The sequence below is a fragment of the Arachis ipaensis genome, chromosome B10, assembly GCF_059453495.1.
Source record: "Arachis ipaensis isolate K30076 ecotype BB chromosome B10, ASM5945349v1, whole genome shotgun sequence".
NCBI lineage: Eukaryota > Viridiplantae > Streptophyta > Magnoliopsida > Fabales > Fabaceae > Arachis > Arachis ipaensis.
The window spans coordinates 111,736,221-111,757,865 of NC_142435.1; the positions used below are offsets into that span (position 1 = coordinate 111,736,221).

At 40.4% G+C, this 21,645-nt stretch overlaps 1 non-coding gene and 1 pseudogene across 1 annotated transcript; one reads left to right on the forward strand and one right to left on the reverse strand.

Moving 5' to 3' along the window:
- The window catches only part of LOC148581320 (uncharacterized), an 88,936-nt pseudogene extending 68,609 nt beyond the window's left edge, over positions 1 to 20,327 (forward strand).
- LOC148581322 (small nucleolar RNA R71) lies at positions 6,170 to 6,277 on the reverse strand. The gene has a single exon (XR_015895660.1). It is a non-coding gene; the product is annotated as a small nucleolar RNA R71 (small nucleolar RNA).
- Positions 20,328 to 21,645: the final 1,318 nt, after the last annotated feature.

A 21,645-nucleotide genomic window follows, 5' to 3' on the forward strand; every position in this document is an offset into this window, starting at 1 on the left:
TGATTTCGGACGAGATCTTCTATGCTGGTCAGAGCTGACGTGTCTGGCTGGTGGATGGTGGCCGAAACGTTTGTATCCGACTTGTTGGACTGGCTATGCTGCTGATCCTTCGTCACCGGAGGGTGGTGGTACCTACAAGGGACTCCGATGCTTAAGTTAGCAAGGGTATTAAGCAGGTTTTTTAGTAGAATCAGAGTATGAGTTATAGCTGGGTGCTCCAGTGTATTTATAATGGTGTGGATTGACCTTTTTGGAGATAAGATAGTTATTTTATCTTATCTTATCTTATCTTTGTGCGAGGTCATCTTATCTTTAAGGGAACCACCCTTATCTCTATAGGCTTTGGGCTGCCTTTGGATTTGGGTCGTGTTCCTCTATCTGGGCCCTTTATTGGGCTTTCCTGGCAATTTGGCCGAGCTCTTTGAGAAGAGGTCGGATAGTTTGACCTAAAGAGGTCGGTCCTCTTGTCGCTAAAACATCCCGGGTCGGACAGCTCGACCCAGGGTATGAACAACAACCAATATTGGCACAATCCTAAAAGGAGACGTAAAGGAGTCCCTCATACAGTTCTTAAGAGATAATGTCAACCTCTTCACATGGAAGGCCACAGACATGCCGGGCATAGACCCCAAACTAATGTGCCACAAACTGGCAGTATATCCAGGATCTCAGCTAGTACAGCAGAGACGTAGAAAGCTCGGACCAGAAAGATCCCAAGCTGTGGAAGAACAGGTGCAAGCTCTACTAGAGGCAGGATTCATAAGAGAAGTCAAATACCCACTATGGCTAGCCAACGTCGTCCTAGTAAAGAAATCAAATGGAAAGTGGCAGATGTGCACCGACTATACCGATCTCAACAAAGCTTGCCCAAAAGATTCACATCCACTCCCAAGTATCGACACCCTAGTGGATGCTTACTCCGGTTACAAATACCTCTCGTTTATGGATGCTTATTCGGGATACAATCAAATCCTGATGTATCCACCCGATCAAGAAAAAAACCTCATTCTTAACCCCAAGAGCAAACTACTGCTACATCGTCATGCCATTCGGACTCAAAAATGCAGGAGCCACGTATCAAAGATTAATGAACAAGGTCTTCGCAGACCATATCGAGAAACTTATGGAGGTATATGTGGACGACATGTTAGTGAAAACATAAAGCGAGGAGACATTACTATCCGACCCCGCCCAAGTTTTCAAAACCATACGTAAGCATGGAATGAGACTTAATCCAGCAAAATGCACCTTCGCAGTAGAAGCCGGCAAATTTCTGGGATTCATGCTCACACAAAGAGGAATAGAAGCAAACCTGGACAAGTGCCAGGTCATAATCGACATGAAAAGCCCGAGCTGTGTTACAGAGGTGTAACAACTCAATGAAAGATTGGCAGCCTTGTCCAGATTTCTAGCCAGATCAGTAATAAGATCTCTCCCCTTCTACGCCACTCTAAGGAAGGGAAAGAGGTTTGAATGGACAACGGAGTGCGAGCAGGCTTTCCAGGATTTCAAAAGGTTCCTGGTACAACCACCTATTCTAACTCAGCCACGGGAAGGAGAACCACTTGTATTGTACCTCGCTGTAGGAAATCGGGCAGTAGCCTCAGCACTGGTCAGAGAGGACGAAAGTGGACAACAACCTATATACTTCATCAGCAAAGCACTACAAGGGTCCGAACTGAACTACCAAAAAATAGAAAAATTTGCCTATGTTCTCATACTAACATCTCGACGACTTCGCCCATATTTTCAAGCCCACATCATCAAGGTTCGGACTAACCAGCCCATTAAAGGCATTTTACAGAAAACAGATTTGGCGAGAAGAATCTTACAGTGGGCAGTCGAGTTGTCTGAATTCGACATTCAATATGAAGCTCGAACAGCCATCAAATCACAGTACCTGGCCGACTTTATTGCAGAGTTTACTGACACCCTGAAAATCTCTACAGAATGGAATCTCTATGTAGACAGCTACTTGATGAGCGGATAATTTATACGCTTTTTGACATTGTTTTTAGTATATTTTTAGTAGGATCTAGTTACTTTTAGGGATGTTTTCATTAGTTTTTGTTAAATTCACATTTCTGGACTTTACTATGAGTTTGTGTGTTTTTCTGTGATTTCAGGTATTTTCTGGCTGAAATTGAGGGACTTGAGCAAAAATCAGATTCAGAGGTTGAAGAAGGACTGCTGATGCTGTTGGATTCTGACCTCCCTGCACTCAAAGTGGATTTTCTGGAGCTACCGAACTCGAAATGGCGCGCTTCCAATTGCGTTGGAAAATAGACATCTAAGGCTTTCCAGCAATATATAATAGTCCATACTTTGGCCAAGAATAAACGACGTAAACTGGCGTTCAACGCCAGCTTTCTGCCCAAATCTGGCGTCCAGCGCCAGAAAAGGAGCCAAAACCAGAGTTGAACGCCCAAACTGGCACAAAAGCTGGCGTTCAACTCCAAGAAGGACCTCTACACGTGCAACACTCAAGCTCAGCCCAAGCACACACCAAGTGGGCCCCGGAAGTGGATTTATGCATCAATTACTTACTTCTGTAAACCCTAGTAGCTAGTTTATTATAAATAAGACCTTTCACTATTGTATTAGACGTCTTTTTGACCATCTTTGATCAGTTGTATGCTATCTTAGATCACGTTTGAGGGCTGGCCTCTCGGCCATGCCTGGACTTTCACTTATGTATTTTTAACGGTAGAGTTTCTACACTCCATAGATTAAGGTGTGGAGCTCTGCTTTTCCTCAAAGATTAATGCAAAGTACTACTGTTTTCTATTCAATTCATCTTGTTTCGCTTCTAAGATATTCATTCATACTTCAATCTGAATGTGATGAACGTGACAATCATCATCATTCCCTATGAACGCGTGCCTGACAACCACTTCCGTTCTACATTAGATTGAATGAGTATCTCTTAGATCTCCTAACTAGAATCTTCGTGGCGTAAGCTAGAATGATGGCAGCATTCAAGAGAATCCAGAAGGTCTAAACTTTGTCTGTGGTATTCCAAGTAGGATTCAATGAATAAATGACTGTGACGAGATCCAAACTCGCGATTGCGGGGCGTTAGTGACAGACGCAAAAGGATAGTAAATCCTATTCCAGCATGATCGAGAACCGACAGATGAATAGCCGTGCCGTGACAGGGTGCGTTGACCATTTTCAATGAGAGGATAAGATGAAGCCATTGACAAGGGTGATGCCTCCATACGATTAGCCGTGCCGTGACAGGGCATTGGATCATTTTCCCGAGAGATGACCAAAAGTAGCCATTGACAGTGGTGATGTATCACATAAAGCCAGCCATGGAAAGGAGTAAGACTGATTGGATGAAGATAGCAAGAAAGCAAAGGTTCAGAGGAACGAAAGCATCTCCATTCGCTTATCTGAAATTCTCACCAATGAATTACATAAGTATTTCTATCCCTATTCTATTAATTATTATTCGAAAACACCATTATCAATTTATATCTGCCTAACTAAGGTATTACTTGGACGACCCAGTGCACTTGCTGGTCAGTTGTGCGAAGTTGTGAACCGTGGTTTTGGCATCATGTTTTTGGCGTCATTACCAGGGAAAGAAAGAGCGATGAATTTTACATAAGCAAAGTGTAATCACGATTCCGCATACCAAGTTTTTGGCGCCGTTGCCGGGGATTGTTTGAGTTTTTGGCAAGCTTTTGGTCCGGTAACATCAGTGCCAAGTTTGATCCGGCAACAGCACCAAGTTTTTGGCGCCGTTGCCGGGGATTGTTCGAGTTTGGACAACTGACGGTTCATCCGGTTGCTCAGATTAGGTAATTTTCTTTTTTGTTTTGTTTTCAAAAAAAAAATTTTCAAAAATCTTTCAAAAATTTTTCTTTTGTTTTCGAAAAAAATAAAAAAAATATAATGTTTTCAAAAATAAATTATTCTATGACTTCAAAATTTTTAAGAATGAATTCTAGTGTTTCATGAAGCATGTGAAGCCTGGCTGGCTGTAAAGCCATGTCTAAATTCGTTTGGACTAAGGCTTCCAAACCATCAGCATAGAGGCAAGTTACATATTTGATAAGTAATGAGCAGTATATTCTGATATCTTTCTAAAGCTTGGCTGGCTAGTGAGCCATGTCTAATTCCTGGACTGAAGCTTTAGACTAAGAATGCAAGATTCTTGGAATTCATATTAAAAATTTTGGAATCCTTATTTTTCTTTTTCATAATAATTTTCGAAAATAATACAAAAAAATTATAAAATCATAAAAATCAAAAATATTTTTTGTTTCTTGTTTGAGTCTTGAGTCATATCATAAGTTTGGTGTCAATTGCATGTGCATCTTGCATTTTTCGAAAATTCATGCATTCATAGTGTTCTTCATGATCTTCAAGTTGTTCTTGGTAAGTCTTCTTGTTTGATCTTTGCATTTGCATGTTTTGTATCTTTTCTTGTTTTACATGTGCATTTTTCGTTTCTTAGAGTCTAAACATGAAAGATTTCTAAGTTTGGTGTCTTACATGTTTTCTTTGCATCAAAAAATTTTTCAAAAATATGTTCTTGATGTTCATCTTGACATTCAAAGTCTTCTTGGTGTTCATCTTGATATTCATATCATTCATGCATGCATTCATTGTTTTGATTCAAAATTTTCATGCATTGAGTCTTTTTGTTGTTTTTCTTTCTCATCATAAAAATTCAAAAATAAAAAAAAATATCTTTCCCTTGTTCTCTCATCAAATTCGAAAATTTGGATTGACTTTTTCAAAAATTTTTAAAATCAAATTGTTTCTCATGAGTCAAATCAAATTTTCAATTTGAAAATCTTATCTTTTTCAAAATCTTTTTCAAAAATCAAATCTTTTTCAAAATTCTTAGTTATTTTCGAAAATTCCAAAAATATTTTTCAAAAATCTTTTTCTTATTTTTATACCAAATTTTCGAAAATAACAATAACAATTAATGTTTTGATTCAAAAATTTCAAGTTTGTTACTTACTTGTTAAGAAAGATTCAAACATTGAGTTCTAGAATCATATCTTGTGATTTCTTATGAATCAAGTCATTAATTGTGATTTTAAAAATCAAATCTTTTTTCAAAAACTAATTTCTATCATATCTTTTCAAAAATATCTTCTCATCTTATCTTTTTCAAAAATCTAATTTCAAAATATCTTTTCCAACTTCCTAACTTCTTATCTTTTCAAAATTTGTTTCAACTAACTAACTAACTTTTTGTTTTTTTCTTAACTTTTTCAAAACCACCTAACTAACTCTCTCTCTCTCTAATTTTCGAAAATATATCCCCTCTTTTTTAAAAATTTCTTTTTTATTAACTAATTATTTTTATTTTTGATTTTAAAAAAAATTTCGAAAAAAATACTAACCTTTTTCAAAAACTATTTTCGAAAATCACTAACTCTTTTTCAAAAATTATTTTCGAAAATTCTCCCTCTCCCATCTTATTCTATTTATTTATTCATTTACTAACATCTCATCTCACATCTCTGCCCTCCTCACAGTTGTGTTTCTTTCTTTACATCACATTCTTTGTCTCCCTCTTTTCTTCCACTCACAAAGGGATCCCTATACTGTGGTATAAAGGATCTATATTATTATTATTATTTTTTTGTGCCCTCTTCTTTGTCATATGAGCAGGAGCAAGGACAAGAATATTCTTGTTGAAGCAGATCCAGAACCTGAAAGGACTCTGAAGAGAAAACTAAGAGAAGCTAAATTACAACAATCCAGAGATAACCTTTCAAAAATTTTCGAACAGGAAGAGGAGATGGCAGCCGAAAATAATAATAATGCAAGGAGGATGCTTGGTGACTTTACTGCACCTAATTCCAATTTATATGGAAGAAGCATCTCCATTCCTGCCATTGGAGCAAACAACTTTGAGCTGAAACCTCAATTAGTTTCTCTGATGCAGCAGAACTGCAAGTTTCATGGACTTCCATCTGAAGATCCTTTTCAGTTCTTAACTGAATTGTTGCAGATCTGTGATACTGTTAAGACTAATGGAGTAGATCCTGAAGTCTACAGGCTCATGCTTTTCCCTTTTGCTGTAAGAGACAGAGCTAGAGTATGGTTGGACTCTCAACCTAAGGATAGCCTGAACTCTTGGGATAAGCTGGTCAAGGCCTTCCTAGCCAAGTTCTTTCCTCCTCAAAAGCTGAGCAAGCTTAGAGTGAATGTTCAAACCTTCAGATAGAAAGAAGGTGAATCCCTCTATGAAGCTTGGGAGAGATACAAAGGACTGACCAAAAAGTGTCCTTCTGACATGCTTTCAGAATGGACCATCCTGGATATATTCTATGATGGTCTGTCTGAGTTATCTAAGATGTCATTGGATACCTCTGCAGGTGGATCCATTCACCTGAAGAAAACGCCTGCAGAAGCTCAAGAACTCATTGACATGATTGCAAATAACCAATTCATGTACACTTTTGAAAGGAATCCTGTGAATAATGGGACGCCTATGAAGAAGGGAGTTCTTGAGATTGATACTCTGAATGCCATATTGGCTCAGAATAAAATATTGACTCAGCAAGTCAATATGATTTCTCAGAGTCTGAATGGAATGCAAGCTGCATCCAACAGTACTCAAGAGGCTTCTTATGCAGAAGAAGCTTATGATCTTGAGAACCCTGCAATAGCAGAGGTAAATTATTTAGGTGAACCTTATGGAAACACCTATAACTCATCATGGAGAAATCATCCAAATTTCTCATGGAAGGATCAAAAGCCTCAACAAGGCTTTAATAATGGTGGAAGAAACAAGTTTAGCAATAGCAAGCCTTTTCCATCATCCACTCAGCAACAGACAGAGAACTCTGAACAAAATACTTCTAATTTAGCAAACTTAGTCTCTGATCTATCTAAGGCCACTATAAGTTTCATGAATGAAACAAGATCTTCCATTAGAAATCTGGAAGCACAAGTGGGCCAGCTGAGTAAAAGGATCACTGAAATCCCTCCTAGTACTCTCCCAAGCAATACAGAAGAGAATCCAAAAGGAGAGTGCAAGGCCATTGACATAAGCACCATGGCCGAACCCAAAGAAGAAGAGGAGGACGTGAATCCCAAAGAGAAAGACCTCCTGGGACGTCCAGTGGTCAATAAGGAGCTTCCCTCTGAGGAACCAAAGGACTCTGAGGCTCATCTAGAGACCATAGAGATTCCATTGAACCTCCTTATGCCCTTCATGAGCTCTGATGAGTATTCCTCTTCTGAAGAGAATGAGGATGTTACTGAAGAGCAAACTGCCAAGTTTCTTGGTGCAATCATGAAGCTGAATGCCAAATTATTTGGCATTGATACTTGGGAAGTTGAACCTCCCTTGTTCATCAATGAACTAAGTGATCTGGATCAAGTGACATTGCCTCAGAAGAGACAGGATCCTGGAAAGTTCATAATACCCTGTACCATAGGCACCATGATCTTTAAGGCTCTATGTGACCTTAGTTCAGGAATAAACCTCATGCCCCTCTCTGTAATAGAGAAACTGGGAATCTATGGGGTGCAAGCTGCTAAAATCTCATTAGAGATGGCAGACAATTCAAGAAAACAGGCATATGGACAAGTAGAGGACGTGTTAGTAAAGGTTGAAGGCCTTTACATCCCTGCTGATTTCATAGTCCTGGATACTGGAAAGGAAGAGGATGAATCCATCATCCTAGGAAGACCTTTCCTGGCCACAGCAAGAGCTGTGATTGATGTTGACAGAGGTGAACTAGTCCTTCAATGGAATGAGGACTCCCTTGTGTTTAAAACTCAAGGATCTCCCTCTGCAACCATGGAGAGGAAGCATGAAAAGCTTCTCTCAAAGCAGAGTCAACCCAAGCCCCCACAGTCAAACTCTAAGTTTGGTGTTGGGAGGCCACAACCAAACTCTAAGTTTGGTGTTGAACTCCCATATCCAAACTCTAAGTTTGGTGTTGGAGAGTCTCAACAATGCTCTGAACATCTGTGAGGCTCCATGAGAGCCCACTGTCAAGCTATTGACATTAAAGAAGCACTTGTTGGGAGGCAACCCAATTTCTATTTATCTAACTATATTTTTCTTAGTTATATGTCTCTATAGGTTCATGATCATGTGGAGTCACAAAATAAACAAAAAAATCAAAAACAGAATCAAAAACAGCAGAAGAAAAATCACACCCTGGAGGAGCATCTGTCTGGCGTTCAACGCCAGAACAGAGCATGGTTCTGGCGCTGAACACCCAAAATGGGCAGCATCCTGGCACTGAACGCCCAGAACAAGCATGGTTCTGGCGTTCAACACCAGACATGGCAACAAATGGGCATTGAACGCCCAAAATGGGCACCAACCTGGCGCTGAACGCCCAGAGTTGTGTGCAAGGGCATTTTACATGCCTAAATTGGTGCAGGGATGTAAATGCCTTGACACCTCAGGATCTGTGGACCCCACAGGATCCCCACCTACCTCATCATCTCTCTTTCCATTCATGATCATCCCTTCTGTTTTCCATTTACCACTCACATCCATACACCCACTACCTTCAAAATTCAACATCTCTCTCCCACCCAATCCCACCCATATGGCCGAATACACACATCCATCCATCTCCTTCATATCTTCTTCTTCTTCTTCTGTTCTTTCTTCTTTTGCTCGAGGGCGAGCAACATTCTAAGTTTGGTGTGGTAAAAGCATAGCTTTTTTGTTTTTTTCCATAACCATTGATGGCACCTAAGGCCAGAGAAACCTCTAGAAAGAGGAAAGGGAAGACAAAAGCTTCAATCAAGGGTCTATAGCTCAGTGGTAGAACATTTGACTGCAAATCAAGAGATCCCTGAGATACCTCAGGGGATACATTTTCTTCCACACAATTATTGGAAGCAACTAAGGGTGGAACATCAAGAGCACTCCATCATCCTTCATGAAATCAGAGAAGATCTAAAAGCAATGAAGGAGGAGCAACAAAGACAAGGAAGAGACATAGAAGAGCTCAAGGACATCATTGGTTCCTCAAGAAGGAAACGCCACCATTACTAAGGTGGATTCATTCCTTGTTCTTATTTCTTCTGTTTTTCGTTTTCTATGTTATGTGCTTATCTATGTTTGTGTCTTCATTACATGATCATTAGTAGTTAGTAACTTTGTCTTAAAGTTATGAATGTCCTATGAATCCATCACCTCTCTTAAATGAAAAATGTTTTAATTCAAAAGAACAAGAAGTACATGAGTTTCAAATTTATCCTTGAACTTAGCTTAATTATATTAATGTGGTGACAATGCTTCTTGTTTTCTGAATGTATGCTTGAACAATGCATATATCTTTTGAAGTTGTTGTTTAAGAATGTTAAATATGTTGGCTCTTGAAAGAATGATGACTAGGAGACATGTTATTTGATAATCTGAAAAATCATAAAAATGATTCTTGAAGCAAGAAAAAGCAGCAAAGAACAAAGCTTGCAGAAAAAAAAATAGGCAAAAAAAAAGAAAAAGAAAAAGAAAAAGCAAGCAGAAAAAGCCAAAAGCTCTTAAAACCAAGAGGCAAGAGCAAAAAGCCAATAACCCTTAAAACCAAAAGGCAAGGGTAAATAAAAAGGATCCCAAGGCTTTGAGCATCAGTGGATAGGAGGGCCTAAAGGAATAAAATCCTGGTCTAAGCGGCTAAACCAAGCTGTCCCTAACCATGTGCTTGTGGCGTGTAGGTGTCAAGTGAAAACTTGAGACTGAGCGGTTAAAGTCAAGGTCCAAAGCAAAAAAAGAGTGTGCTTAAGAACCCTGGACACCTCTAATTGGGGACTTTAGCAAAGCTGAGTCACAATCTGAAAAGGTTCACCCAATTATGTGTCTGTGGCATTTATGTATCCGGTAGTAATACTGGAAAACAAAGTGCTTAGGGCCACGGCCAAGACTCATAAAGAAGCTGTGTTCAAGAATCATCATACTGAACTAGGAGAATCAATAACACTATCTGAACTCTGAGTTCCTATAGATGCCAATCATTCTGAACCTCAATGGATAGAGTGAGATGCCAAAACTATTCAAGAGGCAAAAAGCTATAAGTCCCGCTCATATGATTGAAGCTCTGTTTCATTGATAGTTTGGAATTTATAGTATATTCTCTTCTTTTTATCCTAAGTGATTTTCAGTTGCTTGGGGACAAGCAACAATTTAAGTTTGGTGTTGTGATGAGCGGATAATTTATACGCTTTTTGACATTGTTTTTAGTATGTTTTTAGTAGGATCTAGTTACTTTTAGGGATGTTTTCATTAGTTTTTATGTTAAATTCACATTTCTGGACTTTACTATGAGTTTGTGTATTTTTCTGTGATTTCAGGTATTTTCTGGCTGAAATTGAGGGACTTGAGCAAAAATCAGATTCAGAGGTTGAAGAAGGACTGCTGATGCTGTTGGATTCTGACCTCCCTGCACCCAAAGTGGATTTTCTGGAGCTACAGAACTCGAAATGGCGCGCTTCGAATTGCGTTGGAAAATAGACATCCAGGGCTTTCCAGAAATATATAATAGTCCATACTTTGGCCAAGAATAGACGACGTAAACTGGTGTTCAACGCCAGCTTTCTGCCCAAATCTGGCATCCAGCGCCAGAAAAGGAGCCAAAACCAGAGTTGAACGCCCAAACTGGCACAAAAGCTGGCGTTCAAAGATTAATGAACAAGGTCTTCGCAGACCATATCGGGAAACTTATGGAGGTATATGTGGACGACATGTTAGTGAAAACATAAAGCGAGGAGACATTACTATCCGACCCCGCCCAAGTTTTCAAAACCATACGTAAGCATGGAATGAGACTTAATCCAGCAAAATACACCTTCGCAGTAGAAGCCAGCAAATTTCTGGGATTCATGCTCACAAAAAGAGGAATAGAAGCAAACCCGGACAAGTGCCAGGTCATAATCGACATGAAAAGCCCGAGCTGTGTTACAGAGGTGCAACAACTCAACGAAAGATTGGCAGCCTTGTCCAGATTTCTAGCCAGATCAGCAATAAGATCTCTCCCCTTCTACGCCACTCTAAGGAAGGGAAAGAGGTTTGAATGGACAACGGAGTGCGAGCAGGCTTTCCAGGATTTCAAAAGGTTCCTGGTACAACCACCTATTCTAACTCAGCCACGGGAAGGAGAACCACTTGTATTGTACCTCGCTGTAGGAAATCGGGCAGTAGCCTCAGCACTGGTCAGAGAGGATGAAAGTGGACAACAACCTATATACTTCATCAGCAAAGCACTACAAGGGTCCGAACTGAACTACCAAAAAATAGAAAAATTTGCCTATGTTCTCATACTAACATCTCGACGACTTCGCCCATATTTTCAAGCCCACATCATCAAGGTTCGGACTAACCATCCCATTAAAGGCATTTTACAGAAAACAGATTTGGCGAGAAGAATCTTACAGTGGGCAGTCGAGTTGTCTGAATTCGACATTCAATATGAAGCTCGAACAGCCATCAAATCACAGTACCTGGCCGACTTTATTGCAGAGTTTACTGACACCCCGAAAATCTCTACAGAATGGAATCTCTACGTAGACAGCTCCTTGATGAGCGGATAATTTATACGCTTTTTGACATTGTTTTTAGTATGTTTTTAGTAGGATCTAGTTACTTTTAGGGATGTTTTCATTAGTTTTTATGTTAAATTCACATTTCTGGACTTTACTATGAGTTTGTGCGTTTTTCTGTGATTTCAGGTATTTTCTGGCTGAAATTGAGGGACTTGAGCAAAAATCAGATTCAGAGGTTGAAGAAGGACTGCTGATGCTGTTGGATTCTGACCTTCCTGCACTCAAAGTGGATTTTCTGGAGCTACCGAACTCGAAATGGCGCGCTTCCAATTGCGTTGGAAAATAGACATCCAGGACTTTCCAGCAATATATAATTGTCCATACTTTGGCCAAGAATAGATGACGTAAACTGGCGTTCAACGCCAGCTTTCTGCCCAAATCTGGCGTCCAGCGCCAGAAAAGGAGCCAAAACCAGAGTTGAACGCCCAAACTGGCACAAAAGCTGGCGTTCAACTCCAAGAAGGACCTCTACACGTGCAACACTCAAGCTCAGCCCAAGCACACACCAAGTGGGCCCTGGAAGTGGATTTATGCATCAATTACTTACTTCTGTAAACCCTAGTAGCTAGTTTATTATAAATAAGACCTTTCACTATTGTATTAGACGTCTTTTTGACCATCTTTGATCAGTTGTATGCTATCTTAGATCATGTTTGAGGGCTGGCCTCTCGGCCATGCCTGGACTTTCACTTATGTATTTTTAACGGTAGAGTTTCTACACTCCATAGATTAAGGTGTGGAGCTCTGCTGTTCCTCAAAGATTAATGCAAAGTACTACTATTTTCTATTCAATTCATCTTGTTTCGCTTCTAAGATATTCATTCGTACTTCAATCTGAATGTGATGAACGTGACAATCATCATCATTCCCTATGAACGCGTGCCTGACAACCACTTCCGTTCTACATTAGATTGAATGAGTATCTCTTAGATCTCCTAACCAGAATCTTCGTGGCGTAAGCTAGAATGATGGCGGCATTCAAGAGAATCCGAAAGGTCTAAACCTTGTCTGTGGTATTCCAAGTAGGATTCAATGAATGAATGACTGTGACGAGCTCCAAACTCGCGATTGCGGGGCGTTAGTGACAGACGCAAAGGATAGTAAATCCTATTCCAGCATGATCGAGAACCGACAGATGAATAGCCGTGCCGTGACAGGGTGCGTTGACCATTTTCACTGAGAGGATAAGATGAAGCCATTGACAAGGGTGATGCCTCCAGACGATTAGCCGTGCCGTGACAGGGCATTGGATCATTTTCCCGAGAGATGACCGAAAGTAGCCATTGACAGTGGTGATGTATCACATAAAGCCATCCATGGAAATGAGTAAGACTGATTGGATGAAGATAGCAGGAAAGCAGAGGTTCAGAGGAACGAAAGCATCTACATTCGCTTATCTGAAATTCTCACCAATGAATTACATAAGTATTTCTATCCCTATTCTATTAATTATTATTCGAAAACACCATTATCAATTTATATATGTCTAACTGAGATTTGCAAGGTGACCATAGCTTGCTTCATACCAACAATCTCCGTGGGATTCGACCCTTACTCACGTAAGGTATTACTTGGACGACCCAGTGCACTTGCTGGTCAGTTGTGCGAAGTTGTGAACCGTGGTTTTGGCATCATGTTTTTGGCGCCATTACCAGGGAAAGAAAGAGCAATGAACTTTACATAAGCAAAGTGTAATCACAATTTCTGCGCACCACTCCTCTAACAAAACCGAGAGCGGAGCAGGCGTGATAATAGAAAGCAATCAGGGAACCCAAATTGAACTCTCCCTAATGTTCGAGTTCCCTGCTTCAAACAATCAGGTCAAATATGAGGTATTACTAGCTGGTTTGAAGCTGGCTAAGGAGGTTGGAGCTCAAAAACTTATCATCTTCAGTGACTCACAAGTAGTCACCTCACAAATAGCAGGGAGCTACGAAGCCAAGGATCCCACCATGAAAAAGTACTTGGACAAATCCAGGGAATAGCTCGGACAACTCGGGGAATATGAGGTCCGCCACATACCTCGGGGACAGAATGTTCGAGCTGATGCACTCTCAAAACTAGCCAGCACCAAACCAGCGGGCAACAATAGAAGCCTCATCCAAGAAATACTGCAGAACCCGTCAATTTCGGAAGAAGAAAAGGTCCTAGCCATAACAAGTCTGGGTCAAGGATGGATGACTCCCATAATTAACTATCTCAAAATAGAAACACTCCCTGCAGATAAGAATGAGGCGAATAGGTTAAAACGGGAGGCACAATACTACACCATTATAAACAATACTCTATACAAGAGAGGGATTTTAACACCACTGTTAAAATGTGTGCCGACTTCCAACACAAAGGAAGTTTTAGAAGAAATACACAGTGGCATCTATGGCAATCATCTCGGAGCACAAGCTCTCACCAAAAAAGTACTTCGAGGCGGATTCTATAGGCCGACTTTACAAAAGGAAGCAACAGAGTTCGTAAAGACATGTCCACCATGTCAGAAACATGCTAATTTCCACATCGTCCCACCAGAGGAACTCATTCGTGTAACCTCACTCTGGCCATTTGCAAAATGGGGACTCGACTTCCTTGGGCCCTTCCCTCAAGGATCAGGACAGGTCAAGTTCTTCATCGTAGGGGTAGACTATTTCACAAAGTGGATTGAGGCAGAGCCCCTAGCTAACGCCACTGCTCAAAGAAGTCGAAAATTCCTATATAGAAACATTGTCACAAGGTTTGGGGTTCTATACTCCATTATCACAGACAAAGGCACTCAATTCACAGACGCAGGCTTCAAAAAATTGGTGGCTGACTTGAAAATAAAGCACCAATTCACGTCCGTAGAACACCCCCAAGCCAACGAACAGGCAGAAGCCGCCAATAAAGTTATATTAGCCGGGCTAAAACGGAGATTACAGGATGCAAAGGGAGCTGGGCTGAAGAGTTCCTACAAGTCCTATGGGCATATCGGGCAACTCCACACTCCACGACAGGGGAGTCACCTTTCCGACTAGCTTATGGAATGGAGGCAATGATCCCAGTAGAAATTGAAGAAGGGTCCCCTAGAACGATCTTCTACAGTGAAGAGGCCAACTCCCAACTTCAAAAAGAAGAGCTCGACTTACTTTCAAAAATACGGGAAAGAGCTCAGATCAGGGAGGAGGCGCTAAAACGTCGAATGGCCTCAAGATACAATAAAAAGGTAGTACAACGAAGTTTTGCCAACAACGACCTCATCCTAATCTGAAATGATATTGGAACAAGTCGACCTGGAGAGGGAAAACTCGCGGCAAACTGGAAGGGACCCTACCGAGTCATAGAAGTACTTGGAAATGGCTACTATAGGCTGTCTGAACTCGAAGGGCGAGAGCTGCCAAGGTCATGGCATGCCTGCAACCTAAGAAGGTATTATAGTTAGGAGGTAATAAAGATCTTAGGATAAAGTGCACTCTTTTTCCTGAAAAAGTTTTTTAACGAGGCACCGAGCCAAGATCTATGAACTACCTGACTTAGAAAGATAAAGCACCCACATGTATATATTTGCATATTTTCTATTTTGAATAAAGTTTTTTCAGATTTTCTACAAATCTTCTTTATCAAGATGTATTAATCTGAAACGCAAGAATTCATCACCCGATTATAAAGCTACAGATCGGCAAAAGTGAAAATCAAAACTCACTGCTCGATCATGATAAAGCCGGCGAAGATGAAAACCGAATTCATCAAAGGTCAGGCCAAGCGAGGATTAAAATCGGCAAGATGAAAAGCGACAAAAACAGAATAATGCAAGAAGTTATAAAAAGCGATCCATGAATAGAGACCTGACGAGGTCTGAAACAAAAAATGGACTGCTAGAAATAACTTAAAATGGACCGACATAAAAGAAGTTGGACCAGATCAAAGCGACAAAAAGTTATAAAAAGTAACCCATAGAAAAGAGTCCTGGCCAGCCCTTAAAATGGATTACTAGAAATAACTTAGAAGAGACCGACATGATGAAGTCGGCCCAACAAAACTACAAAAAGTTATAAAAGTAATCCATAAAAAGAGATCTGACAAGGTCCAAATAAAATGGATTACTAGAAATAACTTAATTAGAAGAGACCGACATGTTGATGTCGGCCCAACAAAACTACAAAAAGTTATAAAAAGTAACTCATAAAAAGAGACCTGACAAGGTCCAAATAAAATGGATTAGTAGAAATAACTTAGAAGAGACCGACATGAAGAAGTCGGCCCAAACCAACTAAAGCTATAAAAAGGTAATCCACAAAGAGAGACCTGGCAGGGGTCCAACTAAAAAATGGATTACCAAAAATAGCTTAGAAGGGACCGACATGAAGAAGTCGGATCAAAACAACAGAGTTATAAAAAGTAAATCCCAAGGGATTACTAAAAATAATTCGCAAAGAAATCGACCAACAGAAGGCGTGCGCTATAAGGGACTTAAGTCGGACCCAGAAAGCCATAACCTCAATAAAATCAATCTGCAAGTATTCTACTAAAGAATGCGAAGAAAAATAGTTGAACAAAGCTAGCCTCGACTAAAGCAGGAAATAAAGCACAAAGGCAATCAAAAGAGGTCAGACAGCAAAACTCCAACACTCTAAAGATTCCTGAAAAGTGTCAAGAAGATGCAAACAAACATATAACAAAGCTACTATAAATCGAAAAGCCACCTAAAAAGGCGACTTCAAGAATTGAAAGGGCATTTGTTTTTCTAAATAAATTGCTAAGGAAAGCAACTAAAAAATCCAAGTCAACCAAAACACAAACAAGAGTTCAAAAGCCCACAGACTGGGCTATACACAATACATCAAGAAAGACTATAAAGGATTCAAAGACTCCCCAGTAGCAGTATCTCGGGGTGAAGGAGGACGAGTCTGAAGGGGAATTGCATCTACAGTCCCATCATCCCAGTTCAAGATCTGGACATCAGGGTCAGAGTCGGGCTGGCCGACCTCAGTAGTAGGAGTTGAAGAAGCCGGGGTAGCAGAGGCTTTTGCAAATGGCACAGGAGGAGGGTCTACATCTACATCGTCATCATCCGGGCCATCAGGGACAATCTTACCATCTTCTACAATGTTGTCCAAGCTGAATAGGGTGAGGTCGAGCTCGGGCGCAAGAACTCGAACCTGAGCCTTCAAATTCTCATAAGCAGCATTCATGCTACCTACAAGATGGCCCTGGAGCTCGGTATAGTCGGCCTGAGCAGATTTCAACCTCTCCCTGAGCTCTATCATCTCGCCATAGGCCAGGACATAGCTCTCCTTATGCTTATGCGCCATCTCCTCAGCCAGATTTGCAGAAGCCACCGCAGCAGTAGCCCGAGTCTTCTCATCCTCCAACTCCTTTTCCAGTTTAGCCACCTTCACCTCGAGATCCTCCTTTAACCCCTTGATCCTGTCATATTCTGACTTAGCCTCTTCTATAAAAGCCTTTGTCGTGTGGACTGGAACATCCTGGGCAGTTCGAAATAATGCTGCCAACATGTGTGCCATTTTTATACCGCTCCGAGTAATGAAGTCCAAATGACGAAGGATGGATACATGGTCAATAGGAACAACACCATAAGGAGCAATTTGTTGATCAACAAACTCGACAGCATCAAAGTCGGGGGCATCCATATTGAAAGGCTCAACAGTCCTCTGTCTTTTTGGAGGAGGGATGGCAGTAGGAGAAGAGGTAGTAGCAGAAGCCTGGGGAGGATCAACCAAGTGGACTTGAGGAGTAGGAATCATCTTCCTTGGCCCAGAAGTGCTCGATATCGGCTTTTTAGGAGGAACCTGGGAAGATCCTTCCCCAGCCCCCTTTGTCGAGATGTTCTGGGCTGCTGTAGCCTTTCTTGCCTTCTTGAAGGCCTTCATGGAGTCATTGTTCTAATCATCTCTGAACATGCACAGCTCGACAAAATAAACAAGTACAACAAGATGCAAAAGAAGTCGACCACTACCCAGCTCAGCTCGGAGAAGTGAGGGATTTCCTAGAAATCTCTTTGTATCAAGATGAGGAGGCTGCCCCCAGTTCTCTTCCAACATAGTTACAAAGGCTTGATCGACTTCATCCAACATCTCTCAAGTTTATCTAGATACCACTACATTCTTTTGCCATTCTAAAGGAAAGCTGGGCTCGCTATTCTCATCCAAAAAGAAAGGCCGGGCTCCTTCAACAGCTCAGACCTTGAAAAAATAGTTCTTGAAATCGCAAAAAGACTCATCATACATTGAAAAAACTTTCTTTCCCTGGGTAGCTCAGAAAGATACCCAAGCAGCCTTCTTCTTAGCCACCCCGGGTTTAGTCAAAACAAAGAGGTAAAGAAAAAAGGGTTTGAGATGGTTTAACACCCAACTCTTGACACAGTAATTGAAAAATCTTAAGGAAACCCCACAAATTCGGATGAAGCTGGGATGGAGATACATTGCACGACCATAACAAATTGGTCTCAAAAGGAGTAAAAGGAAAAGTAATGTTCAGCTGGCTGAAAAAATAGTCATAGACATAGAAGAAGGGACGCTCCCCCCGGAACGAGGTCGGGAAACAAACCCTCTCATCAGGATCAGGTGCTACTAGCTCATAATTTTTCTCTTGTTCCTGCCTACTACAAATCCTGTGATGTTTCCTCAGCTCTACACAATACTCAGCATTTACCACAGAGATACACATCAACACGAGGGAGTCCAGCTAATCCGACATGCTCTCGGGGACTCTGGAAGAGGTCTCGACAATGTTTTTGCGAGACAACATGGGTCAACTAATCCTACAGTAAGAAAAAGAAAATGGATTACTAACCAAAACATCTCAGACAAATATGGATACAACTCGGGCTAAAGCATACAAACAGTAAAAGGAGACCCCAGGACTCACACCAAGGTCCAGGGGTACCCTTTGGAGGCAACAACGGAGTAAGGGTTCAAAAGAATGCGACCTATGTCCCGACATCCCTCAAACAAGAAAACAACCCTCCTTTGACAGTGACATTCCACAAGAGAAAACACAAAATAATCTATCAAAGTCATCACCTTTTATAGCCTATCAGCAAAAGCGAAATAATCAAACATCAAAGCATGCAAAGGAGAAATCATCAAGGGCGCAACCTTTCTCAGAATCAAACGGTTCGGCATTTCAAAGGGGAAATCATCAAAGGCGCAAATCAAGAAAGATACAATCAGAGATAATACCAACATTCAAAACCCTAACCAGCAGGAAGCACAAAAAAGTTATGCACATCAAAGAAACTCTTAAAGCACACATTTGATTAGATTCACGACAAAGGCAGAAAAAGATTCAAGCTTTCTAAACACGAAACCAAGCAAAGATAAAAAATTTTCAAACATAAAATAGTGCGAAAAGAAAGCAGAAGAAAAAAGGACCAACCTGTAAAGTAAGAAGGTAATGAAGACGAAAACAAACAGCAAGCTCACACTGGCAATCACCTCCGAGAAAAGCGCGAAAATGGTTAAAAACTGGGGAGTAAGCGAAAATGGAGAAGTCACAGACGAGCCAAAAAATGCAAGAAGGAAGAAAGTTGCAGTGAAGCAAAAAGAGGAGAAGCGGAGAAAAGAAACTCTTTGAACAAATTTGAAAAGAAGTAGAAGCAAAGGAAACGGTGAAGAGGGAGGTTAATAAGCAATTAAAACCCTCGCACGTTACCAAGACAGTGCGAAAATGTGCGCTACAAGGAAAAACGTTCCGCATTTAAAGCTACTAAATTGAAGTCCTACAAAAAAAAACAACAAATCCAACAAAAATGCTCGAGCTCGTCTTCTCAAGAAGAGGTCGAAAGACCAAAAGGACACAACCTCAAAAGGAAGACCACACTTAAGCAGGGGCACTGTTCATGCCCGGATCCGAGATGTGCGACCCGGGCTGATTGACGACAAGTCGACCGACCTGTTCAGACCAGGATTATCCGACCTCTTTGTAAAAGAGGTCAGCCAAATCACTACAGAGGCCCAAGAAGGCCAGACAAAGGAACACGTCCCAAATCTAAAGGTAGCCAAAGCCTAGAAAGATAAGGACGGTTCCCCTAAAGATGAGATGACTTCACTCAAAGATAAGATAAGATAACTATCTCATCTCCAGAAAATATCACTCTACAACATTATAAATGCACTGGAGTACCCAGGTATAACTCATACTCTGATTCTACAAAAACCCTGCTTAATACCCTTGCTAACTTAAGCATCGGAGTCTCTTGCAGGTACCACCACCCTCCGGTGACAAAGGATCAACAGCATCGCCAGTTCAACAAGTCGGACACGACAGCTCTGGCCACCGCCCACAAGTCAGAAACGTCATCTCCGACCAGCATAGAAGATCTCGTCCGAGATCGACCTACAGTTTCAGGTAACCCTCGGAACAACTACCATGGACAATTTGCTGTTGTTCTTTTTAAATGCAAATGGTCTGATACTACTAGGGACAGAGGTTATAAAAAAGACCATTGGAATTTCAATTGCGTCAATTTCGATAAATTAATTCACATGGGTGAGCGTGAAGAACATGAACCTTATATTGAAGCATCTCAAGCACAAATGGTGTATTATGTTGATGATATGGTAAATAAAGGGTGGAGTATTGCTGTGCATGTCAAGCCAAGGGATATATATGACATGGGTCAAGGAAATGAAGATGTAGTGTACGAAAATGAGCCGTATCAAGAGCATGAACTTGAACAATTATTTGACCCCAATAATGAGTACATCCAATTAGCTACCAATTTATTAGATAGCGATGCTATTGAAGATAATATAGCTACTAACTTGGCAAGAGATATGTTTGAATGAAAATTTGTACAAAATTTTACCAAAGGTAACATTTTAAGCTTTTTATTTATTATGCATGCATTTGTGTGTATAGAAAGGAAATAGTGTTTGATTGGTGATTTTTTTCTGTGTTTGATTGGTGATTCGTTTGCAAAACTCTTCTGTTTGTAGCAGTGGTGGGAGTTCTTCTGATCTGAGAGAACGAGGATGTCGAAACTCTTAAGAAGCTTTGGGAGGAGACAACATTTTATGACAAACAATGGCAAGCAACTTGGCAGGAGGATGAGAACTCAAGCACTTCCAAAAAAGAGTAGTTGAATTAATGTTTCCTAGTTCTTCCTACCCTCATCTGTCTCTTAATATATTGCTCTATAGAGACTAGTCAAAAACAATGGCAGGAATATGAATTTGACATTGTATTAAATTCCAACTCTCATATTAGTGCAGAAGAATTACCCATATAGATTTTGTACGTTCGGAATGCAAGAATTTTTTGTTGTGTCCTTGAAATTGTTATTAGACTGAGAAGTTCACTTCATTCGATTCCTAGAAAGTAATAGTGCTGAGGCAAATTCTTCAATGGACCATTAAATTTTTGAGTTATATAATCTTAGACGAAATGGTGGAGCAGAACCAGAAGCAAATTGCTCATAGAAAATTTATTGATACATTTGGCCAGAGAACATCTCAATATAGAGGTGTTACAAGGTTGGTGCTTTTGTTGCTGTTAAAAACACTAGTGTTTGAACAATAATAGGTTCAATGATTTGCATATATAATTGCTTTCTTATTTATAAATTTTTATTAAATTATTTAGGCATAGGTGGACTGGTAGATATGAAGCTCATCTATGTTCAAACTGGTCCTTTTAATGTCACTGAACTATTTCTTTCAGGATATTGTGAGGCTCAATCCCTGCTTGGACTTTCTCTCCGAGGTTGGCCCTTACAAGATTATGGATGAAATATTGTAGCCAATTTTAGAGGTAGTAACGTCGGCATTGGAGGAGATGAACTTGTCAAAGGACACTATAATAAAGAGACAAAGAACTGTGTAAGGACTTGTTATTTATACTGCTTGAAGTCATGTATCAAGTGCCTTGAGAAGGAATACAGAGCTCTTTGTCAAGTATAGCATCTTTTGTTTTTTGTAAAATTAGCTTTACTGTTTTCTTTTATTCAGAGTTTATATATTTACTTATTCTGCTGAATTAAAACTATATGCTTGTATGTTTGTATCATTTCATTTGTTCCCTTTCAGACTTTTATTTCTTGTTGAATTTTGTGCATCTCGAATGGATAATTTGATGTTGCAGCTTATAAAAGATACAAGTTGATTC